At 47.8% G+C, this 21,857-nt stretch overlaps 15 non-coding genes across 15 annotated transcripts; all 15 read left to right on the forward strand.

Moving 5' to 3' along the window:
• The first annotated feature begins 654 nt into the window (after positions 1–654).
• LOC142687475 (U2 spliceosomal RNA) lies at positions 655–845 on the forward strand. Its single transcript, XR_012856696.1, has one exon. It is a non-coding gene; the product is annotated as a U2 spliceosomal RNA (small nuclear RNA).
• Positions 846–2,141: 1,296 nt separating this feature from the next.
• LOC142687476 (U2 spliceosomal RNA) lies at positions 2,142–2,332 on the forward strand. Its single transcript, XR_012856697.1, has one exon. It is a non-coding gene; the product is annotated as a U2 spliceosomal RNA (small nuclear RNA).
• A 1,288-nt stretch (positions 2,333–3,620) lies between these two features.
• Positions 3,621–3,811, forward strand: LOC142687477 (U2 spliceosomal RNA). The gene has a single exon (XR_012856698.1). It is a non-coding gene; the product is annotated as a U2 spliceosomal RNA (small nuclear RNA).
• Positions 3,812–5,119: 1,308 nt separating this feature from the next.
• Positions 5,120–5,310, forward strand: LOC142687478 (U2 spliceosomal RNA). Its single transcript, XR_012856699.1, has one exon. It is a non-coding gene; the product is annotated as a U2 spliceosomal RNA (small nuclear RNA).
• Positions 5,311–6,602: 1,292 nt separating this feature from the next.
• On the forward strand, positions 6,603–6,793 carry LOC142687480 (U2 spliceosomal RNA). The gene has a single exon (XR_012856700.1). It is a non-coding gene; the product is annotated as a U2 spliceosomal RNA (small nuclear RNA).
• Positions 6,794–8,093: 1,300 nt separating this feature from the next.
• LOC142687493 (U2 spliceosomal RNA) lies at positions 8,094–8,284 on the forward strand. The gene has a single exon (XR_012856712.1). It is a non-coding gene; the product is annotated as a U2 spliceosomal RNA (small nuclear RNA).
• A 1,292-nt stretch (positions 8,285–9,576) lies between these two features.
• On the forward strand, positions 9,577–9,767 carry LOC142687482 (U2 spliceosomal RNA). Its single transcript, XR_012856702.1, has one exon. It is a non-coding gene; the product is annotated as a U2 spliceosomal RNA (small nuclear RNA).
• Positions 9,768–11,063: 1,296 nt separating this feature from the next.
• On the forward strand, positions 11,064–11,254 carry LOC142687483 (U2 spliceosomal RNA). Its single transcript, XR_012856703.1, has one exon. It is a non-coding gene; the product is annotated as a U2 spliceosomal RNA (small nuclear RNA).
• Positions 11,255–12,534: 1,280 nt separating this feature from the next.
• Positions 12,535–12,725, forward strand: LOC142687491 (U2 spliceosomal RNA). The gene has a single exon (XR_012856710.1). It is a non-coding gene; the product is annotated as a U2 spliceosomal RNA (small nuclear RNA).
• A 1,280-nt stretch (positions 12,726–14,005) lies between these two features.
• LOC142687484 (U2 spliceosomal RNA) lies at positions 14,006–14,196 on the forward strand. The gene has a single exon (XR_012856704.1). It is a non-coding gene; the product is annotated as a U2 spliceosomal RNA (small nuclear RNA).
• Positions 14,197–15,488: 1,292 nt separating this feature from the next.
• Positions 15,489–15,679, forward strand: LOC142687485 (U2 spliceosomal RNA). Its single transcript, XR_012856705.1, has one exon. It is a non-coding gene; the product is annotated as a U2 spliceosomal RNA (small nuclear RNA).
• A 1,280-nt stretch (positions 15,680–16,959) lies between these two features.
• On the forward strand, positions 16,960–17,150 carry LOC142687359 (U2 spliceosomal RNA). Its single transcript, XR_012856590.1, has one exon. It is a non-coding gene; the product is annotated as a U2 spliceosomal RNA (small nuclear RNA).
• Positions 17,151–18,446: 1,296 nt separating this feature from the next.
• Positions 18,447–18,637, forward strand: LOC142687486 (U2 spliceosomal RNA). Its single transcript, XR_012856706.1, has one exon. It is a non-coding gene; the product is annotated as a U2 spliceosomal RNA (small nuclear RNA).
• Positions 18,638–19,917: 1,280 nt separating this feature from the next.
• LOC142687488 (U2 spliceosomal RNA) lies at positions 19,918–20,108 on the forward strand. The gene has a single exon (XR_012856708.1). It is a non-coding gene; the product is annotated as a U2 spliceosomal RNA (small nuclear RNA).
• A 1,268-nt stretch (positions 20,109–21,376) lies between these two features.
• On the forward strand, positions 21,377–21,567 carry LOC142687489 (U2 spliceosomal RNA). Its single transcript, XR_012856709.1, has one exon. It is a non-coding gene; the product is annotated as a U2 spliceosomal RNA (small nuclear RNA).
• Positions 21,568–21,857: the final 290 nt, after the last annotated feature.

Consider the following 21,857-nt stretch of genomic DNA (forward strand, 5'->3'; position numbering starts at 1 on the left):
TGTAAAGTTGGTGGATGCCTATTTTCCATTTTGCAGTCCCTTGTCTCCCTCTTGTGGCCTCCTGGAGGCAACTAGCTGTGCAAAAAAAAGACAGCCTGGCGGCCGGCTGTTGCAGTGTTGCCCTCTCAGGCAACACTGAGTGACTGACTGAGCCTCACCGTCTTATATGAAGTTCAGACGGAACTTTGCACGTGTCATAGTGGAGCCCTCAGGATTCCAGAGCCAGCTTTCTGACATCATAATGGGGCCTCAGAGATAAAAGCCTGGGCCCAGGCAGTGTTGGTCAGTGCTGCTCAGCAGGCAGCACTGGACTGGACTGGATTACAGCTGATACAAGGTGTGAAGGAACAAGGGGTGGCTGTGGGCATGCACTTGCTGCCGCTGCCAGTGTTTATCTGCATGGCAGCAGGGCATTTGGGCGTTGCCAGGAAGGCGTTTTTATGTAGATTCCTCCTCTTTCAGCACTGCATTGTGGTGCAAGCAAAAGAAGCAAATCCTGTCTGGCTTCCTCTCCGGCCTTTATTCACCTCCCGTGTAGCTGTGAGTGTGTGAGCCTGCAGGGCCCCATGGAATTGCCTAGAAGTAGGCTGAATCGCTGCAAGGGCTGAACAGCAGTATCGGGCAGGCTCGGGCAACGCGCGGCCCGTTCGGGTTATCGCTTCTCGGCCTTTTGGCTAAGATCAAGTGTAGTATCTGTTCTTATCAGTTTAATATCTGATACGTCCCCTATCTGGGGACCATATATTAAATGGATTTTTAGAACAGGGAGATGGAAATAGAGCTTGCTCTGTCCACTCCACGCATTGACCTGGTATTGCAGTATTTCCAGGACCGGTGCACCCTTTCCTTATGTGTTGACTAAAAGCAGATTCCAAAAGTGTTTTTTGTCTTTGCTATTGTTTCTGTCTTTCTGAAGGGATCTCCCCTTTTAATCCCATTATTTCAACACCTGTTGGACAATGCATGAGTGATAATGAGCTCATTGATTAAATGCAATTAATGAATAGATTGCCACCTCTTGTTGTGTGTCGTCTGTGTTTCTGTGTTTCCGGCATTTCACATTGGAACACCTCATTCACCTTCCTTGTCTTCTCTCCGCCCTCCCTTTTAGGTAAGTTAAAGAGCTGCACCTGAGCCAGCCACTGATTGATTGATTGATTGATTGATTGATTGATTGATTGATTGATTGATTGATTGATTGATGCAGCACAACAGTCAAATAGTGGAGTGGAGTAGGGGAACAGCAAACAGCCAATAAAGCAGCCCGCCCGCTCGCCTGCCCGCCACAATGGACCTACCTGTGTACACTAGATGGATGTGATGGAATGTACTGTCGTCCCTACATTTCAAGAAGAAGTAAGAATTGCAGTTGCAACAAAGCCTTGCTTGCCTACAAAGAGAGCAGCAATTTGGATTTGTTACTATGTTACCTAGAAGAATAACAAACTGTGCAAGGATGGAGGTTGTAGGAGCAAGGAGAAGTTGTCTGTAAAGTTGGTGGATGCCTATTTTCCATTTTGCAGTCCCTTGTCTCCCTCTTGTGGCCTCCTGGAGGCAACTAGCTGTGCAAAAAAAAGACAGCCTGGCGGCCGGCTGTTGCAGTGTTGCCCTCTCAGGCAACACTGAGTGACTGACTGAGCCTCACCGTCTTATATAAAGTTCAGACGGAACTTTGCACGTGTCATAGTGGAGCCCTCAGGATTCCAGAGCCAGCTTTCTGACATCATAATGGGGCCTCAGAGATAAAAGCCTGGGCCCAGGCAGTGTTGGTCAGTGCTGCTCAGCAGGCAGCACTGGACTGGACTGGATTACAGCTGATACAAGGTGTGAAGGAACAAGGGGTGGCTGTGGGCATGCACTTGCTGCCGCTGCCAGTGTTTATCTGCATGGCAGCAGGGCATTTGGGCGTTGCCAGGAAGGCGTTTTTATGTAGATTCCTCCTCTTTCAGCACTGCATTGTGGTGCAAGCAAAAGAAGCAAATCCTGTCTGGCTTCCTCTCCGGCCTTTATTCACCTCCCGTGTAGCTGTGAGTGTGTGAGCCTGCAGGGCCCCATGGAATTGCCTAGAAGTAGGCTGAATCGCTGCAAGGGCTGAACAGCAGTATCGGGCAGGCTCGGGCAACGCGCGGCCCGTTCGGGTTATCGCTTCTCGGCCTTTTGGCTAAGATCAAGTGTAGTATCTGTTCTTATCAGTTTAATATCTGATACGTCCCCTATCTGGGGACCATATATTAAATGGATTTTTAGAACAGGGAGATGGAAATAGAGCTTGCTCTGTCCACTCCACGCATTGACCTGGTATTGCAGTATTTCCAGGACCGGTGCACCCTTTCCTTATGTGTTGACTAAAAGCAGATTCCAAAAGTGTTTTTTGTCTTTGCTATTGTTTCTGTCTTTCTGAAGGGATCTCCCCTTTTAATCCCATTATTTCAACACCTGTTGGACAATGCATGAGTGATAATGAGCTCATTGATTAAATGCAATTAATGAATAGATTGCCACCTCTTGTTGTGTGTCGTCTGTGTTTCTGTGTTTCCGGCATTTCACATTGGAACACCTCATTCACCTTCCTTGTCTTCTCTCCGCCCTCCCTTTTAGGTAAGTTAAAGAGCTGCACCTGAGCCAGCCACTGATTGATTGATTGATTGATTGATTGATTGATTGATTGATTGATTGATTGATGCAGCACAACAGTCAAATAGTGGAGTGGAGTAGGGGAACAGCAAACAGCCAATAAAGCAGCCCGCCCGCTCGCCTGCCCGCCACAATGGACCTACCTGTGTACACTAGATGGATGTGATGGAATGTACTGTCGTCCCTACATTTCAAGAAGAAGTAAGAATTGCAGTTGCAACAAAGCCTTGCTTGCCTACAAAGAGAGCAGCAATTTGGATTTGTTACTATGTTACCTAGAAGAATAACAAACTGTGCAAGGATGGAGGTTGTAGGAGCAAGGAGAAGTTGTCTGTAAAGTTGGTGGATGCCTATTTTCCATTTTGCAGTCCCTTGTCTCCCTCTTGTGGCCTCCTGGAGGCAACTAGCTGTGCAAAAAAAAGACAGCCTGGCGGCCGGCTGTTGCAGTGTTGCCCTCTCAGGCAACACTGAGTGACTGACTGAGCCTCACCGTCTTATATAAAGTTCAGACGGAACTTTGCACGTGTCATAGTGGAGCCCTCAGGATTCCAGAGCCAGCTTTCTGACATCATAATGGGGCCTCAGAGATAAAAGCCTGGGCCCAGGCAGTGTTGGTCAGTGCTGCTCAGCAGGCAGCACTGGACTGGACTGGATTACAGCTGATACAAGGTGTGAAGGAACAAGGGGTGGCTGTGGGCATGCACTTGCTGCCGCTGCCAGTGTTTATCTGCATGGCAGCAGGGCATTTGGGCGTTGCCAGGAAGGCATTTTTATGTAGATTCCTCCTCTTTCAGCACTGCATTGTGGTGCAAGCAAAAGAAGCAAATCCTGTCTGGCTTCCTCTCCGGCCTTTATTCACCTCCCGTGTAGCTGTGAGTGTGTGAGCCTGCAGGGCCCCATGGAATTGCCTAGAAGTAGGCTGAATCGCTGCAAGGGCTGAACAGCAGTATCGGGCAGGCTCGGGCAACGCGCGGCCCGTTCGGGTTATCGCTTCTCGGCCTTTTGGCTAAGATCAAGTGTAGTATCTGTTCTTATCAGTTTAATATCTGATACGTCCCCTATCTGGGGACCATATATTAAATGGATTTTTAGAACAGGGAGATGGAAATAGAGCTTGCTCTGTCCACTCCACGCATTGACCTGGTATTGCAGTATTTCCAGGACCGGTGCACCCTTTCCTTATGTGTTGACTAAAAGCAGATTCCAAAAGTGTTTTTTGTCTTTGCTATTGTTTCTGTCTTTCTGAAGGGATCTCCCCTTTTAATCCCATTATTTCAACACCTGTTGGACAATGCATGAGTGATAATGAGCTCATTGATTAAATGCAATTAATGAATAGATTGCCACCTCTTGTTGTGTGTCGTCTGTGTTTCTGTGTTTCCGGCATTTCACATTGGAACACCTCATTCACCTTCCTTGTCTTCTCTCCGCCCTCCCTTTTAGGTAAGTTAAAGAGCTGCACCTGAGCCAGCCACTGATTGATTGATTGATTGATTGATTGATTGATTGATTGATTGATTGATTGATTGATTGATTGATTGATTGATGCAGCACAACAGTCAAATAGTGGAGTGGAGTAGGGGAACAGCAAACAGCCAATAAAGCAGCCCGCCCGCTCGCCTGCCCGCCACAATGGACCTACCTGTGTACACTAGATGGATGTGATGGAATGTACTGTCGTCCCTACATTTCAAGAAGAAGTAAGAATTGCAGTTGCAACAAAGCCTTGCTTGCCTACAAAGAGAGCAGCAATTTGGATTTGTTACTATGTTACCTAGAAGAATAACAAACTGTGCAACGATGGAGGTTGTAGGAGCAAGGAGAAGTTGTCTGTAAAGTTGATGGATGCCTATTTTCCATTTTGCAGTCCCTTGTCTCCCTCTTGTGGCCTCCTGGAGGCAACTAGCTGTGCAAAAAAAAGACAGCCTGGCGGCCGGCTGTTGCAGTGTTGCCCTCTCAGGCAACACTGAGTGACTGACTGAGCCTCACCGTCTTATATAAAGTTCAGACGGAACTTTGCACGTGTCATAGTGGAGCCCTCAGGATTCCAGAGCCAGCTTTCTGACATCATAATGGGGCCTCAGAGATAAAAGCCTGGGCCCAGGCAGTGTTGGTCAGTGCTGCTCAGCAGGCAGCACTGGACTGGACTGGATTACAGCTGATACAAGGTGTGAAGGAACAAGGGGTGGCTGTGGGCATGCACTTGCTGCCGCTGCCAGTGTTTATCTGCATGGCAGCAGGGCATTTGGGCGTTGCCAGGAAGGCGTTTTTATGTAGATTCCTCCTCTTTCAGCACTGCATTGTGGTGCAAGCAAAAGAAGCAAATCCTGTCTGGCTTCCTCTCCGGCCTTTATTCACCTCCCGTGTAGCTGTGAGTGTGTGAGCCTGCAGGGCCCCATGGAATTGCCTAGAAGTAGGCTGAATCGCTGCAAGGGCTGAACAGCAGTATCGGGCAGGCTCGGGCAACGCGCGGCCCGTTCGGGTTATCGCTTCTCGGCCTTTTGGCTAAGATCAAGTGTAGTATCTGTTCTTATCAGTTTAATATCTGATACGTCCCCTATCTGGGGACCATATATTAAATGGATTTTTAGAACAGGGAGATGGAAATAGAGCTTGCTCTGTCCACTCCACGCATTGACCTGGTATTGCAGTATTTCCAGGACCGGTGCACCCTTTCCTTATGTGTTGACTAAAAGCAGATTCCAAAAGTGTTTTTTGTCTTTGCTATTGTTTCTGTCTTTCTGAAGGGATCTCCCCTTTTAATCCCATTATTTCAACACCTGTTGGACAATGCATGAGTGATAATGAGCTCATTGATTAAATGCAATTAATGAATAGATTGCCACCTCTTGTTGTGTGTCGTCTGTGTTTCTGTGTTTCCGGCATTTCACATTGGAACACCTCATTCACCTTCCTTGTCTTCTCTCCGCCCTCCCTTTTAGGTAAGTTAAAGAGCTGCACCTGAGCCAGCCACTGATTGATTGATTGATTGATTGATTGATTGATTGATTGATTGATTGATTGATTGATGCAGCACAACAGTCAAATAGTGGAGTGGAGTAGGGGAACAGCAAACAGCCAATAAAGCAGCCCGCCCGCTCGCCTGCCCGCCACAATGGACCTACCTGTGTACACTAGATGGATGTGATGGAATGTACTGTCGTCCCTACATTTCAAGAAGAAGTAAGAATTGCAGTTGCAACAAAGCCTTGCTTGCCTACAAAGAGAGCAGCAATTTGGATTTGTTACTATGTTACCTAGAAGAATAACAAACTGTGCAAGGATGGAGGTTGTAGGAGCAAGGAGAAGTTGTCTGTAAAGTTGGTGGATGCCTATTTTCCATTTTGCAGTCCCTTGTCTCCCTCTTGTGGCCTCCTGGAGGCAACTAGCTGTGCAAAAAAAAGACAGCCTGGCGGCCGGCTGTTGCAGTGTTGCCCTCTCAGGCAACACTGAGTGACTGACTGAGCCTCACCGTCTTATATAAAGTTCAGACGGAACTTTGCACGTGTCATAGTGGAGCCCTCAGGATTCCAGAGCCAGCTTTCTGACATCATAATGGGGCCTCAGAGATAAAAGCCTGGGCCCAGGCAGTGTTGGTCAGTGCTGCTCAGCAGGCAGCACTGGACTGGACTGGATTACAGCTGATACAAGGTGTGAAGGAACAAGGGGTGGCTGTGGGCATGCACTTGCTGCCGCTGCCAGTGTTTATCTGCATGGCAGCAGGGCATTTGGGCGTTGCCAGGAAGGCGTTTTTATGTAGATTCCTCCTCTTTCAGCACTGCATTGTGGTGCAAGCAAAAGAAGCAAATCCTGTCTGGCTTCCTCTCCGGCCTTTATTCACCTCCCGTGTAGCTGTGAGTGTGTGAGCCTGCAGGGCCCCATGGAATTGCCTAGAAGTAGGCTGAATCGCTGCAAGGGCTGAACAGCAGTATCGGGCAGGCTCGGGCAACGCGCGGCCCGTTCGGGTTATCGCTTCTCGGCCTTTTGGCTAAGATCAAGTGTAGTATCTGTTCTTATCAGTTTAATATCTGATACGTCCCCTATCTGGGGACCATATATTAAATGGATTTTTAGAACAGGGAGATGGAAATAGAGCTTGCTCTGTCCACTCCACGCATTGACCTGGTATTGCAGTATTTCCAGGACCGGTGCACCCTTTCCTTATGTGTTGACTAAAAGCAGATTCCAAAAGTGTTTTTTGTCTTTGCTATTGTTTCTGTCTTTCTGAAGGGATCTCCCCTTTTAATCCCATTATTTCAACACCTGTTGGACAATGCATGAGTGATAATGAGCTCATTGATTAAATGCAATTAATGAATAGATTGCCACCTCTTGTTGTGTGTCGTCTGTGTTTCTGTGTTTCCGGCATTTCACATTGGAACACCTCATTCACCTTCCTTGTCTTCTCTCCGCCCTCCCTTTTAGGTAAGTTAAAGAGCTGCACCTGAGCCAGCCACTGATTGATTGATTGATTGATTGATTGATTGATTGATTGATTGATTGATTGATTGATTGATTGATGCAGCACAACAGTCAAATAGTGGAGTGGAGTAGGGGAACAGCAAACAGCCAATAAAGCAGCCCGCCCGCTCGCCTGCCCGCCACAATGGACCTACCTGTGTACACTAGATGGATGTGATGGAATGTACTGTCGTCCCTACATTTCAAGAAGAAGTAAGAATTGCAGTTGCAACAAAGCCTTGCTTGCCTACAAAGAGAGCAGCAATTTGGATTTGTTACTATGTTACCTAGAAGAATAACAAACTGTGCAAGGATGGAGGTTGTAGGAGCAAGGAGAAGTTGTCTGTAAAGTTGGTGGATGCCTATTTTCCATTTTGCAGTCCCTTGTCTCCCTCTTGTGGCCTCCTGGAGGCAACTAGCTGTGCAAAAAAAAGACAGCCTGGCGGCCGGCTGTTGCAGTGTTGCCCTCTCAGGCAACACTGAGTGACTGACTGAGCCTCACCGTCTTATATAAAGTTCAGACGGAACTTTGCACGTGTCATAGTGGAGCCCTCAGGATTCCAGAGCCAGCTTTCTGACATCATAATGGGGCCTCAGAGATAAAAGCCTGGGCCCAGGCAGTGTTGGTCAGTGCTGCTCAGCAGGCAGCACTGGACTGGACTGGATTACAGCTGATACAAGGTGTGAAGGAACAAGGGGTGGCTGTGGGCATGCACTTGCTGCCGCTGCCAGTGTTTATCTGCATGGCAGCAGGGCATTTGGGCGTTGCCAGGAAGGCGTTTTTATGTAGATTCCTCCTCTTTCAGCACTGCATTGTGGTGCAAGCAAAAGAAGCAAATCCTGTCTGGCTTCCTCTCCGGCCTTTATTCACCTCCCGTGTAGCTGTGAGTGTGTGAGCCTGCAGGGCCCCATGGAATTGCCTAGAAGTAGGCTGAATCGCTGCAAGGGCTGAACAGCAGTATCGGGCAGGCTCGGGCAACGCGCGGCCCGTTCGGGTTATCGCTTCTCGGCCTTTTGGCTAAGATCAAGTGTAGTATCTGTTCTTATCAGTTTAATATCTGATACGTCCCCTATCTGGGGACCATATATTAAATGGATTTTTAGAACAGGGAGATGGAAATAGAGCTTGCTCTGTCCACTCCACGCATTGACCTGGTATTGCAGTATTTCCAGGACCGGTGCACCGTTTCCTTATGTGTTGACTAAAAGCAGATTCCAAAAGTGTTTTTTGTCTTTGCTATTGTTTCTGTCTTTCTGAAGGGATCTCCCCTTTTAATCCCATTATTTCAACACCTGTTGGACAATGCATGAGTGATAATGAGCTCATTGATTAAATGCAATTAATGAATAGATTGCCACCTCTTGTTGTGTGTCGTCTGTGTTTCTGTGTTTCCGGCATTTCACATTGGAACACCTCATTCACCTTCCTTGTCTTCTCTCCGCCCTCCCTTTTAGGTAAGTTAAAGAGCTGCACCTGAGCCAGCCACTGATTGATTGATTGATTGATTGATTGATTGATTGATTGATTGATTGATTGATTGATGCAGCACAACAGTCAAATAGTGGAGTGGAGTAGGGGAACAGCAAACAGCCAATAAAGCAGCCCGCCCGCTCGCCTGCCCGCCACAATGGACCTACCTGTGTACACTAGATGGATGTGATGGAATGTACTGTCGTCCCTACATTTCAAGAAGAAGTAAGAATTGCAGTTGCAACAAAGCCTTGCTTGCCTACAAAGAGAGCAGCAATTTGGATTTGTTACTATGTTACCTAGAAGAATAACAAACTGTGCAAGGATGGAGGTTGTAGGAGCAAGGAGAAGTTGTCTGTAAAGTTGGTGGATGCCTATTTTCCATTTTGCAGTCCCTTGTCTCCCTCTTGTGGCCTCCTGGAGGCAACTAGCTGTGCAAAAAAAAGACAGCCTGGCGGCCGGCTGTTGCAGTGTTGCCCTCTCAGGCAACACTGAGTGACTGACTGAGCCTCACCGTCTTATATAAAGTTCAGACGGAACTTTGCACGTGTCATAGTGGAGCCCTCAGGATTCCAGAGCCAGCTTTCTGACATCATAATGGGGCCTCAGAGATAAAAGCCTGGGCCCAGGCAGTGTTGGTCAGTGCTGCTCAGCAGGCAGCACTGGACTGGACTGGATTACAGCTGATACAAGGTGTGAAGGAACAAGGGGTGGCTGTGGGCATGCACTTGCTGCCGCTGCCAGTGTTTATCTGCATGGCAGCAGGGCATTTGGGCGTTGCCAGGAAGGCGTTTTTATGTAGATTCCTCCTCTTTCAGCACTGCATTGTGGTGCAAGCAAAAGAAGCAAATCCTGTCTGGCTTCCTCTCCGGCCTTTATTCACCTCCCGTGTAGCTGTGAGTGTGTGAGCCTGCAGGGCCCCATGGAATTGCCTAGAAGTAGGCTGAATCGCTTCAAGGGCTGAACAGCAGTATCGGGCAGGCTCGGGCAACGCGCGGCCCGTTCGGGTTATCGCTTCTCGGCCTTTTGGCTAAGATCAAGTGTAGTATCTGTTCTTATCAGTTTAATATCTGATACGTCCCCTATCTGGGGACCATATATTAAATGGATTTTTAGAACAGGGAGATGGAAATAGAGCTTGCTCTGTCCACTCCACGCATTGACCTGGTATTGCAGTATTTCCAGGACCGGTGCACCCTTTCCTTATGTGTTGACTAAAAGCAGATTCCAAAAGTGTTTTTTGTCTTTGCTATTGTTTCTGTCTTTCTGAAGGGATCTCCCCTTTTAATCCCATTATTTCAACACCTGTTGGACAATGCATGAGTGATAATGAGCTCATTGATTAAATGCAATTAATGAATAGATTGCCACCTCTTGTTGTGTGTCGTCTGTGTTTCTGTGTTTCCGGCATTTCACATTGGAACACCTCATTCACCTTCCTTGTCTTCTCTCCGCCCTCCCTTTTAGGTAAGTTAAAGAGCTGCACCTGAGCCAGCCACTGATTGATTGATTGATTGATTGATTGATTGATTGATTGATTGATTGATTGATTGATTGATGCAGCACAACAGTCAAATAGTGGAGTGGAGTAGGGGAACAGCAAACAGCCAATAAAGCAGCCCGCCCGCTCGCCTGCCCGCCACAATGGACCTACCTGTGTACACTAGATGGATGTGATGGAATGTACTGTCGTCCCTACATTTCAAGAAGAAGTAAGAATTGCAGTTGCAACAAAGCCTTGCTTGCCTACAAAGAGAGCAGCAATTTGGATTTGTTACTATGTTACCTAGAAGAATAACAAACTGTGCAAGGATGGAGGTTGTAGGAGCAAGGAGAAGTTGTCTGTAAAGTTGGTGGATGCCTATTTTCCATTTTGCAGTCCCTTGTCTCCCTCTTGTGGCCTCCTGGAGGCAACTAGCTGTGCAAAAAAAAGACAGCCTGGCGGCCGGCTGTTGCAGTGTTGCCCTCTCAGGCAACACTGAGTGACTGACTGAGCCTCACCGTCTTATATAAAGTTCAGACGGAACTTTGCACGTGTCATAGTGGAGCCCTCAGGATTCCAGAGCCAGCTTTCTGACATCATAATGGGGCCTCAGAGATAAAAGCCTGGGCCCAGGCAGTGTTGGTCAGTGCTGCTCAGCAGGCAGCACTGGACTGGACTGGATTACAGCTGATACAAGGTGTGAAGGAACAAGGGGTGGCTGTGGGCATGCACTTGCTGCCGCTGCCAGTGTTTATCTGCATGGCAGCAGGGCATTTGGGCGTTGCCAGGAAGGCGTTTTTATGTAGATTCCTCCTCTTTCAGCACTGCATTGTGGTGCAAGCAAAAGAAGCAAATCCTGTCTGGCTTCCTCTCCGGCCTTTATTCACCTCCCGTGTAGCTGTGAGTGTGTGAGACTGCAGGGCCCCATGGAATTGCCTAGAAGTAGGCTGAATCGCTGCAAGGGCTGAACAGCAGTATCGGGCAGGCTCGGGCAACGCGCGGCCCGTTCGGGTTATCGCTTCTCGGCCTTTTGGCTAAGATCAAGTGTAGTATCTGTTCTTATCAGTTTAATATCTGATACGTCCCCTATCTGGGGACCATATATTAAATGGATTTTTAGAACAGGGAGATGGAAATAGAGCTTGCTCTGTCCACTCCACGCATTGACCTGGTATTGCAGTATTTCCAGGACCGGTGCACCCTTTCCTTATGTGTTGACTAAAAGCAGATTCCAAAAGTGTTTTTTGTCTTTGCTATTGTTTCTGTCTTTCTGAAGGGATCTCCCCTTTTAATCCCATTATTTCAACACCTGTTGGACAATGCATGAGTGATAATGAGCTCATTGATTAAATGCAATTAATGAATAGATTGCCACCTCTTGTTGTGTGTCGTCTGTGTTTCTGTGTTTCCGGCATTTCACATTGGAACACCTCATTCACCTTCCTTGTCTTCTCTCCGCCCTCCCTTTTAGGTAAGTTAAAGAGCTGCACCTGAGCCAGCCACTGATTGATTGATTGATTGATTGATTGATTGATTGATTGATTGATGCAGCACAACAGTCAAATAGTGGAGTGGAGTAGGGGAACAGCAAACAGCCAATAAAGCAGCCCGCCCGCTCGCCTGCCCGCCACAATGGACCTACCTGTGTACACTAGATGGATGTGATGGAATGTACTGTCGTCCCTACATTTCAAGAAGAAGTAAGAATTGCAGTTGCAACAAAGCCTTGCTTGCCTACAAAGAGAGCAGCAATTTGGATTTGTTACTATGTTACCTAGAAGAATAACAAACTGTGCAAGGATGGAGGTTGTAGGAGCAAGGAGAAGTTGTCTGTAAAGTTGGTGGATGCCTATTTTCCATTTTGCAGTCCCTTGTCTCCCTCTTGTGGCCTCCTGGAGGCAACTAGCTGTGCAAAAAAAAGACAGCCTGGCGGCCGGCTGTTGCAGTGTTGCCCTCTCAGGCAACACTGAGTGACTGACTGAGCCTCACCGTCTTATATAAAGTTCAGACGGAACTTTGCACGTGTCATAGTGGAGCCCTCAGGATTCCAGAGCCAGCTTTCTGACATCATAATGGGGCCTCAGAGATAAAAGCCTGGGCCCAGGCAGTGTTGGTCAGTGCTGCTCAGCAGGCAGCACTGGACTGGACTGGATTACAGCTGATACAAGGTGTGAAGGAACAAGGGGTGGCTGTGGGCATGCACTTGCTGCCGCTGCCAGTGTTTATCTGCATGGCAGCAGGGCATTTGGGCGTTGCCAGGAAGGCGTTTTTATGTAGATTCCTCCTCTTTCAGCACTGCATTGTGGTGCAAGCAAAAGAAGCAAATCCTGTCTGGCTTCCTCTCCGGCCTTTATTCACCTCCCGTGTAGCTGTGAGTGTGTGAGCCTGCAGGGCCCCATGGAATTGCCTAGAAGTAGGCTGAATCGCTGCAAGGGCTGAACAGCAGTATCGGGCAGGCTCGGGCAACGCGCGGCCCGTTCGGGTTATCGCTTCTCGGCCTTTTGGCTAAGATCAAGTGTAGTATCTGTTCTTATCAGTTTAATATCTGATACGTCCCCTATCTGGGGACCATATATTAAATGGATTTTTAGAATAGGGAGATGGAAATAGAGCTTGCTCTGTCCACTCCACGCATTGACCTGGTATTGCAGTATTTCCAGGACCGGTGCACCCTTTCCTTATGTGTTGACTAAAAGCAGATTCCAAAAGTGTTTTTTGTCTTTGCTATTGTTTCTGTCTTTCTGAAGGGATCTCCCCTTTTAATCCCATTATTTCAACACCTGTTGGACAATGCATGAGTGATAATGAGCTCATTGATTAAATGCAATTAATGAATAGATTGCCACCTCTTGTTGTGTGTCGTCTGTGTTTCTGTGTTTCCGGCATTTCACATTGGAACACCTCATTCACCTTCCTTGTCTTCTCTCCGCCCTCCCTTTTAGGTAAGTTAAAGAGCTGCACCTGAGCCAGCCACTGATTGATTGATTGATTGATTGATTGATTGATTGATTGATTGATGCAGCACAACAGTCAAATAGTGGAGTGGAGTAGGGGAACAGCAAACAGCCAATAAAGCAGCCCGCCCGCTCGCCTGCCCGCCACAATGGACCTACCTGTGTACACTAGATGGATGTGATGGAATGTACTGTCGTCCCTACATTTCAAGAAGAAGTAAGAATTGCAGTTGCAACAAAGCCTTGCTTGCCTACAAAGAGAGCAGCAATTTGGATTTGTTACTATGTTACCTAGAAGAATAACAAACTGTGCAAGGATGGAGGTTGTAGGAGCAAGGAGAAGTTGTCTGTAAAGTTGGTGGATGCCTATTTTCCATTTTGCAGTCCCTTGTCTCCCTCTTGTGGCCTCCTGGAGGCAACTAGCTGTGCAAAAAAAAGACAGCCTGGCGGCCGGCTGTTGCAGTGTTGCCCTCTCAGGCAACACTGAGTGACTGACTGAGCCTCACCGTCTTATATAAAGTTCAGACGGAACTTTGCACGTGTCATAGTGGAGCCCTCAGGATTCCAGAGCCAGCTTTCTGACATCATAATGGGGCCTCAGAGATAAAAGCCTGGGCCCAGGCAGTGTTGGTCAGTGCTGCTCAGCAGGCAGCACTGGACTGGACTGGATTACAGCTGATACAAGGTGTGAAGGAACAAGGGGTGGCTGTGGGCATGCACTTGCTGCCGCTGCCAGTGTTTATCTGCATGGCAGCAGGGCATTTGGGCGTTGCCAGGAAGGCGTTTTTATGTAGATTCCTCCTCTTTCAGCACTGCATTGTGGTGCAAGCAAAAGAAGCAAATCCTGTCTGGCTTCCTCTCCGGCCTTTATTCACCTCCCGTGTAGCTGTGAGTGTGTGAGCCTGCAGGGCCCCATGGAATTGCCTAGAAGTAGGCTGAATCGCTGCAAGGGCTGAACAGCAGTATCGGGCAGGCTCGGGCAACGCGCGGCCCGTTCGGGTTATCGCTTCTCGGCCTTTTGGCTAAGATCAAGTGTAGTATCTGTTCTTATCAGTTTAATATCTGATACGTCCCCTATCTGGGGACCATATATTAAATGGATTTTTAGAACAGGGAGATGGAAATAGAGCTTGCTCTGTCCACTCCACGCATTGACCTGGTATTGCAGTATTTCCAGGACCGGTGCACCCTTTCCTTATGTGTTGACTAAAAGCAGATTCCAAAAGTGTTTTTTGTCTTTGCTATTGTTTCTGTCTTTCTGAAGGGATCTCCCCTTTTAATCCCATTATTTCAACACCTGTTGGACAATGCATGAGTGATAATGAGCTCATTGATTAAATGCAATTAATGAATAGATTGCCACCTCTTGTTGTGTGTCGTCTGTGTTTCTGTGTTTCCGGCATTTCACATTGGAACACCTCATTCACCTTCCTTGTCTTCTCTCCGCCCTCCCTTTTAGGTAAGTTAAAGAGCTGCACCTGAGCCAGCCACTGATTGATTGATTGATTGATTGATTGATTGATTGATTGATTGATTGATTGATTGATGCAGCACAACAGTCAAATAGTGGAGTGGAGTAGGGGAACTGCAAACAGCCAATAAAGCAGCCCGCCCGCTCGCCTGCCCGCCACAATGGACCTACCTGTGTACACTAGATGGATGTGATGGAATGTACTGTCGTCCCTACATTTCAAGAAGAAGTAAGAATTGCAGTTGCAACAAAGCCTTGCTTGCCTACAAAGAGAGCAGCAATTTGGATTTGTTACTATGTTACCTAGAAGAATAACAAACTGTGCAAGGATGGAGGTTGTAGGAGCAAGGAGAAGTTGTCTGTAAATTTGGTGGATGCCTATTTTCCATTTTGCAGTCCCTTGTCTCCCTCTTGTGGCCTCCTGGAGGCAACTAGCTGTGCAAAAAAAAGACAGCCTGGCGGCCGGCTGTTGCAGTGTTGCCCTCTCAGGCAACACTGAGTGACTGACTGAGCCTCACCGTCTTATATAAAGTTCAGACGGAACTTTGCACGTGTCATAGTGGAGCCCTCAGGATTCCAGAGCCAGCTTTCTGACATCATAATGGGGCCTCAGAGATAAAAGCCTGGGCCCAGGCAGTGTTGGTCAGTGCTGCTCAGCAGGCAGCACTGGACTGGACTGGATTACAGCTGATACAAGGTGTGAAGGAACAAGGGGTGGCTGTGGGCATGCACTTGCTGCCGCTGCCAGTGTTTATCTGCATGGCAGCAGGGCATTTGGGCGTTGCCAGGAAGGCGTTTTTATGTAGATTCCTCCTCTTTCAGCACTGCATTGTGGTGCAAGCAAAAGAAGCAAATCCTGTCTGGCTTCCTCTCCGGCCTTTATTCACCTCCCGTGTAGCTGTGAGTGTGTGAGCCTGCAGGGCCCCATGGAATTGCCTAGAAGTAGGCTGAATCGCTGCAAGGGCTGAACAGCAGTATCGGGCAGGCTCGGGCAACGCGCGGCCCGTTCGGGTTATCGCTTCTCGGCCTTTTGGCTAAGATCAAGTGTAGTATCTGTTCTTATCAGTTTAATATCTGATACGTCCCCTATCTGGGGACCATATATTAAATGGATTTTTAGAACAGGGAGATGGAAATAGAGCTTGCTCTGTCCACTCCACGCATTGACCTGGTATTGCAGTATTTCCAGGACCGGTGCACCCTTTCCTTATGTGTTGACTAAAAGCAGATTCCAAAAGTGTTTTTTGTCTTTGCTATTGTTTCTGTCTTTCTGAAGGGATCTCCCCTTTTAATCCCATTATTTCAACACCTGTTGGACAATGCATGAGTGATAATGAGCTCATTGATTAAATGCAATTAATGAATAGATTGCCACCTCTTGTTGTGTGTCGTCTGTGTTTCTGTGTTTCCGGCATTTCACATTGGAACACCTCATTCACCTTCCTTGTCTTCTCTCCGCCCTCCCTTTTAGGTAAGTTAAAGAGCTGCACCTGAGCCAGCCACTGATTGATTGATTGATTGATTGATTGATTGATTGATTGATTGATGCAGCACAACAGTCAAATAGTGGAGTGGAGTAGGGGAACAGCAAACAGCCAATAAAGCAGCCCGCCCGCTCGCCTGCCCGCCACAATGGACCTACCTGTGTACACTAGATGGATGTGATGGAATGTACTGTCGTCCCTACATTTCAAGAAGAAGTAAGAATTGCAGTTGCAACAAAGCCTTGCTTGCCTACAAAGAGAGCAGCAATTTGGATTTGTTACTATGTTACCTAGAAGAATAACAAACTGTGCAAGGATGGAGGTTGTAGGAGCAAGGAGAAGTTGTCTGTAAAGTTGGTGGATGCCTATTTTCCATTTTGCAGTCCCTTGTCTCCCTCTTGTGGCCTCCTGGAGGCAACTAGCTGTGCAAAAAAAAGACAGCCTGGCGGCCGGCTGTTGCAGTGTTGCCCTCTCAGGCAACACTGAGTGACTGACTGAGCCTCACCGTCTTATATAAAGTTCAGACGGAACTTTGCACGTGTCATAGTGGAGCCCTCAGGATTCCAGAGCCAGCTTTCTGACATCATAATGGGGCCTCAGAGATAAAAGCCTGGGCCCAGGCAGTGTTGGTCAGTGCTGCTCAGCAGGCAGCACTGGACTGGACTGGATTACAGCTGATACAAGGTGTGAAGGAACAAGGGGTGGCTGTGGGCATGCACTTGCTGCCGCTGCCAGTGTTTATCTGCATGGCAGCAGGGCATTTGGGCGTTGCCAGGAAGGCGTTTTTATGTAGATTCCTCCTCTTTCAGCACTGCATTGTGGTGCAAGCAAAAGAAGCAAATCCTGTCTGGCTTCCTCTCCGGCCTTTATTCACCTCCCGTGTAGCTGTGAGTGTGTGAGCCTGCAGGGCCCCATGGAATTGCCTAGAAGTAGGCTGAATCGCTGCAAGGGCTGAACAGCAGTATCGGGCAGGCTCGGGCAACGCGCGGCCCGTTCGGGTTATCGCTTCTCGGCCTTTTGGCTAAGATCAAGTGTAGTATCTGTTCTTATCAGTTTAATATCTGATACGTCCCCTATCTGGGGACCATATATTAAATGAATTTTTAGAACAGGGAGATGGAAATAGAGCTTGCTCTGTCCACTCCACGCATTGACCTGGTATTGCAGTATTTCCAGGACCGGTGCACCCTTTCCTTATGTGTTGACTAAAAGCAGATTCCAAAAGTGTTTTTTGTCTTTGCTATTGTTTCTGTCTTTCTGAAGGGATCTCCCCTTTTAATCCCATTATTTCAACACCTGTTGGACAATGCATGAGTGATAATGAGCTCATTGATTAAATGCAATTAATGAATAGATTGCCACCTCTTGTTGTGTGTCGTCTGTGTTTCTGTGTTTCCGGCATTTCACATTGGAACACCTCATTCACCTTCCTTGTCTTCTCTCCGCCCTCCCTTTTAGGTAAGTTAAAGAGCTGCACCTGAGCCAGCCACTGATTGATTGATTGATTGATTGATTGATTGATTGATTGATTGATTGATTGATTGATTGATGCAGCACAACAGTCAAATAGTGGAGTGGAGTAGGGGAACTGCAAACAGCCAATAAAGCAGCCCGCCCGCTCGCCTGCCCGCCACAATGGACCTACCTGTGTACACTAGATGGATGTGATGGAATGTACTGTCGTCCCTACATTTCAAGAAGAAGTAAGAATTGCAGTTGCAACAAAGCCTTGCTTGCCTACAAAGAGAGCAGCAATTTGGATTTGTTACTATGTTACCTAGAAGAATAACAAACTGTGCAAGGATGGAGGTTGTAGGAGCAAGGAGAAGTTGTCTGTAAATTTGGTGGATGCCTATTTTCCATTTTGCAGTCCCTTGTCTCCCTCTTGTGGCCTCCTGGAGGCAACTAGCTGTGCAAAAAAAAGACAGCCTGGCGGCCGGCTGTTGCAGTGTTGCCCTCTCAGGCAACACTGAGTGACTGACTGAGCCTCACCGTCTTATATAAAGTTCAGACGGAACTTTGCACGTGTCATAGTGGAGCCCTCAGGATTCCAGAGCCAGCTTTCTGACATCATAATGGGGCCTCAGAGATAAAAGCCTGGGCCCAGGCAGTGTTGGTCAGTGCTGCTCAGCAGGCAGCACTGGACTGGACTGGATTACAGCTGATACAAGGTGTGAAGGAACAAGGGGTGGCTGTGGGCATGCACTTGCTGCCGCTGCCAGTGTTTATCTGCATGGCAGCAGGGCATTTGGGCGTTGCCAGGAAGGCGTTTTTATGTAGATTCCTCCTCTTTCAGCACTGCATTGTGGTGCAAGCAAAAGAAGCAAATCCTGTCTGGCTTCCTCTCCGGCCTTTATTCACCTCCCGTGTAGCTGTGAGTGTGTGAGCCTGCAGGGCCCCATGGAATTGCCTAGAAGTAGGCTGAATCGCTGCAAGGGCTGAACAGCAGTATCGGGCAGGCTCGGGCAACGCGCGGCCCGTTCGGGTTATCGCTTCTCGGCCTTTTGGCTAAGATCAAGTGTAGTATCTGTTCTTATCAGTTTAATATCTGATACGTCCCCTATCTGGGGACCATATATTAAATGGATTTTTAGAACAGGGAGATGGAAATAGAGCTTGCTCTGTCCACTCCACGCATTGACCTGGTATTGCAGTATTTCCAGGACCGGTGCACCCTTTCCTTATGTGTTGACTAAAAGCAGATTCCAAAAGTGTTTTTTGTCTTTGCTATTGTTTCTGTCTTTCTGAAGGGATCTCCCCTTTTAATCCCATTATTTCAACACCTGTTGGACAATGCATGAGTGATAATGAGCTCATTGATTAAATGCAATTAATGAATAGATTGCCACCTCTTGTTGTGTGTCGTCTGTGTTTCTGTGTTTCCGGCATTTCACATTGGAACACCTCATTCACCTTCCTTGTCTTCTCTCCGCCCTCCCTTTTAGGTAAGTTAAAGAGCTGCACCTGAGCCAGCCACTGATTGATTGATTGATTGATTGATTGATTGATTGATTGATTGATGCAGCACAACAGTCAAATAGTGGAGTGGAGTAGGGGAACAGCAAACAGCCAATAAAGCAGCCCGCCCGCTCGCCTGCCCGCCACAATGGACCTACCTGTGTACACTAGATGGATGTGATGGAATGTACTGTCGTCCCTACATTTCAAGAAGAAGTAAGAATTGCAGTTGCAACAAAGCCTTGCTTGCCTACAAAGAGAGCAGCAATTTGGATTTGTTACTATGTTACCTAGAAGAATAACAAACTGTGCAAGGATGGAGGTTGTAGGAGCAAGGAGAAGTTGTCTGTAAAGTTGGTGGATGCCTATTTTCCATTTTGCAGTCCCTTGTCTCCCTCTTGTGGCCTCCTGGAGGCAACTAGCTGTGCAAAAAAAAGACAGCCTGGCGGCCGGCTGTTGCAGTGTTGCCCTCTCAGGCAACACTGAGTGACTGACTGAGCCTCACCGTCTTATATAAAGTTCAGACGGAACTTTGCACGTGTCATAGTGGAGCCCTCAGGATTCCAGAGCCAGCTTTCTGACATCATAATGGGGCCTCAGAGATAAAAGCCTGGGCCCAGGCAGTGTTGGTCAGTGCTGCTCAGCAGGCAGCACTGGACTGGACTGGATTACAGCTGATACAAGGTGTGAAGGAACAAGGGGTGGCTGTGGGCATGCACTTGCTGCCGCTGCCAGTGTTTATCTGCATGGCAGCAGGGCATTTGGGCGTTGCCAGGAAGGCGTTTTTATGTAGATTCCTCCTCTTTCAGCACTGCATTGTGGTGCAAGCAAAAGAAGCAAATCCTGTCTGGCTTCCTCTCCGGCCTTTATTCACCTCCCGTGTAGCTGTGAGTGTGTGAGCCTGCAGGGCCCCATGGAATTGCCTAGAAGTAGGCTTAATCGCTGCAAGGGCTGAACAGCAGTATCGGGCAGGCTCGGGCAACGCGCGGCCCGTTCGGGTTATCGCTTCTCGGCCTTTTGGCTAAGATCAAGTGTAGTATCTGTTCTTATCAGTTTAATATCTGATACGTCCCCTATCTGGGGACCATATATTAAATGGATTTTTAGAACAGGGAGATGGAAATAGAGCTTGCTCTGTCCACTCCACGCATTGACCTGGTATTGCAGTATTTCCAGGACCGGTGCACCCTTTCCTTATGTGTTGACTAAAAGCAGATTCCAAAAGTGTTTTTTGTCTTTGCTATTGTTTCTGTCTTTCTGAAGGGATCTCCCCTTTTAATCCCATTATTTCAACACCTGTTGGACAATGCATGAGTGATAATGAGCTCATTGATTAAATGCAATTAATGAATAGATTGCCACCTCTTGTTGTGTGTCGTCTGTGTTTCTGTGTTTCCGGCATTTCACATTGGAACACCTCATTCACCTTCCTTGTCTTCTCTCCGCCCTCCCTTTTAGGTAAGTTAAAGAGCTGCACCTGAGCCAGCCACTGATTGATTGATTGATTGATTGATTGATTGATGCAGCACAACAGTCAAATAGTGGAGTGGAGTAGGGGAACAGCAAACAGCCAATAAAGCAGCCCGCCCGCTCGCCTGCCCGCCACAATAGACCTACCTGTGTACACTAGATGGATGTGATGGAATGTACTGTCGTCCCTACATTTCAAGAAGAAGTAAGAATTGCAGTTGCAACAAAGCCTTGCTTGCCTACAAAGAGAGCAGCAATTTGGATTTGTTACTATGTTACCTAGAAGAATAACAAACTGTGCAAGGATGGAGGTTGTAGGAGCAAGGAGAAGTTGTCTGTAAAGTTGGTGGATGCCTATTTTCCATTTTGCAGTCCCTTGTCTCCCTCTTGTGGCCTCCTGGAGGCAACTAGCTGTGCAAAAAAAAGACAGCCTGGCGGCCGGCTGTTGCAGTGTTGCCCTCTCAGGCAACACTGAGTGACTGACTGAGCCTCACCGTCTTATATAAAGTTCAGACGGAACTTTGCACGTGTCATAGTGGAGCCCTCAGGATTCCAGAGCCAGCTTTCTGACATCATAATGGGGCCTCAGAGATAAAAGCCTGGGCCCAGGCAGTGTTGGTCAGTGCTGCTCAGCAGGCAGCACTGGACTGGACTGGATTACAGCTGATACAAGGTGTGAAGGAACAAGGGGTGGCTGTGGGCATGCACTTGCTGCCGCTGCCAGTGTTTATCTGCATGGCAGCAGGGCATTTGGGCGTTGCCAGGAAGGCGTTTTTATGTAGATTCCTCCTCTTTCAGCACTGCATTGTGGTGCAAGCAAAAGAAGCAAATCCTGTCTGGCTTCCTCTCCGGCCTTTATTCACCTCCCGTGTAGCTGTGAGTGTGTGAGCCTGCAGGGCCCCATGGAATTGCCTAGAAGTAGGCTGAATCGCTGCAAGGGCTGAACAGCAGTATCGGGCAGGCTCGGGCAACGCGCGGCCCGTTCGGGTTATCGCTTCTCGGCCTTTTGGCTAAGATCAAGTGTAGTATCTGTTCTTATCAGTTTAATATCTGATACGTCCCCTATCTGGGGACCATATATTAAATGGATTTTTAGAACAGGGAGATGGAAATAGAGCTTGCTCTGTCCACTCCACGCATTGACCTGGTATTGCAGTATTTCCAGGACCGGTGCACCCTTTCCTTATGTGTTGACTAAAAGCAGATTCCAAAAGTGTTTTTTGTCTTTGCTATTGTTTCTGTCTTTCTGAAGGGATCTCCCCTTTTAATCCCATTATTTCAACACCTGTTGGACAATGCATGAGTGATAATGAGCTCATTGATTAAATGCAATTAATGAATAGATTGCCACCTCTTGTTGTGTGTCGTCTGTGTTTCTGTGTTTCCGGCATTTCACATTGGAACACCTCATTCACCTTCCTTGTCTTCTCTCCGCCCTCCCTTTTAGGTAAGTTAAAGAGCTGCACCTGAG

The sequence above is a fragment of the Rhinoderma darwinii genome (assembly GCF_050947455.1).
Source record: "Rhinoderma darwinii isolate aRhiDar2 chromosome 5 unlocalized genomic scaffold, aRhiDar2.hap1 SUPER_5_unloc_23, whole genome shotgun sequence".
NCBI lineage: Eukaryota > Metazoa > Chordata > Amphibia > Anura > Rhinodermatidae > Rhinoderma > Rhinoderma darwinii.